Genomic DNA, 3,387 nt, shown 5'->3' with positions numbered 1-3,387 from the left:
AGCTACTAGCATGAACGTTGATACCGTACATGTGATATAGCTTTTTTTTTTTGGCGATTTCATCTAATAAAGTATATATTTTAATATTAAAATCTTATGACACATTTTCACATGGTAATTTGATTTTCCAAGAGTTAATCTTCTTATAGTTGGTCGTGATGTAAAATTCATTGCATGCAAAGTAATTTGTTGGGTAGAGCGTGAGTATTAGTTAGTAATGAGAAATTTCCCTTGAAAGTTCAAACCATTAATGAGGGGGAAATCGAAATATATGTAAGAAGGGCCCACTAATCCACGTGTCATTTAATAAAAGGATGTGTAAGAGAAGAGAGAGAGAGTGTGTGTGTATACATATAGTGCGCACCATTTCTCCTGCCATTGTTTTCGTTTGTTGCTCTCCCTGCAAAATATCTTGAAGAAGAAGAGTGAGTAATCTCTTCTTCTTGCTAGCTTTTCCTTCTTTTCTTTTTTTTTTACAAAAAGACTTTCATATTCAATGATCTAAAGTTTATTTCTTTTCCATTTTTTGCAGATGGAGGCCTCTAGCTCCACCATGAAGGTACATAGTATTCTTTTAATTTTTTGAATTCTTTTAATTTCTACTTCTTTTTATGAAAATACACTAAATATGTTGTTTTTATATTCATACCCCCAGTTAGGGCTGTTAACTGGGTCGGGCTGAGTCAACCCAAAATCAGCTCGTTACGTTTAGTCGGTTTGTGGGTCGGGTCCAGTTCTGGGCCAGGTTAAACGGGCCGATCCGATTCCGGGCCCAACAGTAAATTTTATTAAAACAACTCGGGACCGGCCCACAAAATCTAACCCAGTCCAACCCACCTAAACCTGGTCAAAATCAGTCCAAAATTCGGTCAAAACCCAAAAAAAAAGTTTTTTTCTCCAATATACAATATATATACCTACCTATATACATTTTAAATATGTTAAACAATATATATACACTATATATATATAGTATATACTACATTAGAATTTAAAAAACATATACACAATTACCACTATACGTTAGTTAAATATATATACTACAATAAATAAAACATATACTACAAGATATATACTACATTATAATGATATATATACTAATTTATAAAACACATACACATGTATACGTTAAATATATACTATTTTAGAGTCTATAGAAGATATATACACATATACGTACCATTCAATATATATGTACTACATTAAATAAAATATACGACAATATATATACTACAATATAATGATATATATACCAATTTATAAAACATATATACATGTATAAGTTAAATATACACTACTTTGGAGTTTATAGAAGATATATACACATATATACGTACCATTCCATATATATGTATTACTTTAAATAAAATATACTACAATATATACACACACTATATATATAGTTATATACTAATTTATAAAACATATACACATGTATATGTTAAATATATACTACTTTAGAGTCTATATTCTATACGTACCATTCAATATAGTATAAATAACATAAATTCCAACCTTTTAAAAGTAATTACACTCTCTCCCACCTTTTTAATTACTTTACTCTCTCCCTATTAATATACATAACATACCCGACATATACATAGCATTCTGTGTATATGTGGGATTTTTGTAATATGTTTAGGGAGTTGAGATTTTTTATAATATTGAAAACATAAATTGTGTATTTGTGTAATTTTTAGTTCAATATATGTACTACTTTAAAAAATATGCTCCAAGATATATACTACAATATAATGATAGATATACTAATGTATAAAATATATACACATGTATACGTTAAATATATACCACTTTAGAGTCTACAGAAGATATATATACACATATATACGTACCATTCAATATATACGTACTACTACAACAACAACAAACCCAGTGAATTCCCACCAAGTGGGGTCTAGGGAGGATAAAATGTACGCAGTCCATACCGCTACCTCCGAAGAAGTAGAGAGACTGTTTTTGATAGACCCCCAACTCAAGATAAAGAATAGTTAGCAAGATCAAAGTAATACATGAAAACAGGATTGGTGGCATAACCGAAATAAGAAATAAGGACTGATAAAAATAGAAATACGAGAGACACGAAAATAAGAGTAATATGAAAATAAGAAATAAGAAAAGGGCGTCCACCTAGTAATAGTATACACTAGCAGCTCCTACCAATGGACACAGTCCTAGGGTTACTAACCCGGCTAATCAAGAGCTCCCTAACTACAAGATACAATCCACCCTCGCACTAGACTTCTACCCTTATCCGCGACCTCCATACCTTCTTATATAGGGTCATGTCCTCAGTAAGTTGTAACAGCTCCATGTCATGTCTAATCACCTCTCTCCAGTATTTCTTTGGCCTACCTCTACTCCTCTTGAAACTATCCAAAGCTAGCCTCTCACACCTACGAACTGGGGTATCCGTGCCCCTCCTCGTCACATGCCCAAACCATCTCAGTCTTCTCTCCCACATTTTTTTCCACTGACGCCACTCTCATCTTCTCCGGGATAATCTCATTCCTAACTCTATCCCCTCTAGTAAGTACACACATCCAACACAACATTCTCATTTCCGCTACCTTCAATTTTTGAATGTGGGAGTTCTTGACTGGCCAACACTCAGCATCATACAACATGGCCAGATGGACTGCCACTCTGTAGAACTTACCTTTAAGCTTTAAGGGCACCTTCTTATCACACAACACTTCTGAGGCGAGCCTCTACTTCATCCAACCTGCTCCAATATGTTTAGAGACATCCTCATCAATCTCGTCGTTCCCCTGAATTATAGACCCGAGATACTTAAAACTATCCCTCTTACAAACATCCTGGGAATCCAACCTCACCTCCACTCCATTCTCCTGCTTCGAGTCATTAAACTTGCATTCCATATACTCTGTCTTAGACCTACTCAACCTGAACCCCTTAGCATCAAGATTTTGCCTCCAACCCCCCCCCCCCCCCCCCCTCCTTAATCAACATTACATCATCTGCAAATAACATACACCAAGGCACCTCATCCTGAATACTCCACGTCAACACGTCCATCACTAGCGCAAACAGAAATGGACTGAGACTCAATCCCTGATGCAACCCTATCTCGATCGAAAAATGTTCTGACTCTCCTCCCACCATCCTCACTCGAGTCTTTCCTCCCTCGTACATGTCCTTAATAGCTCTGATGTACGCCTATGAGACCCCTCTCACCTCCAAGCATCTCCAAAGCACCTCCCTAGGGACTTTGTCATACGCCTTCTCCAAGTTGATGAACACCATGTGTAAATCCCTCTTACTATCCCTATACTGCAATATATATACTACAATATATACACACACACACTATATATAGTTATATACTAATATATAAAATATATACAT

Source organism: Capsicum annuum, chromosome 8 (genome assembly GCF_002878395.1).
Source record: "Capsicum annuum cultivar UCD-10X-F1 chromosome 8, UCD10Xv1.1, whole genome shotgun sequence".
NCBI lineage: Eukaryota > Viridiplantae > Streptophyta > Magnoliopsida > Solanales > Solanaceae > Capsicum > Capsicum annuum.
This window is presented reverse-complemented; position numbering follows the sequence as displayed.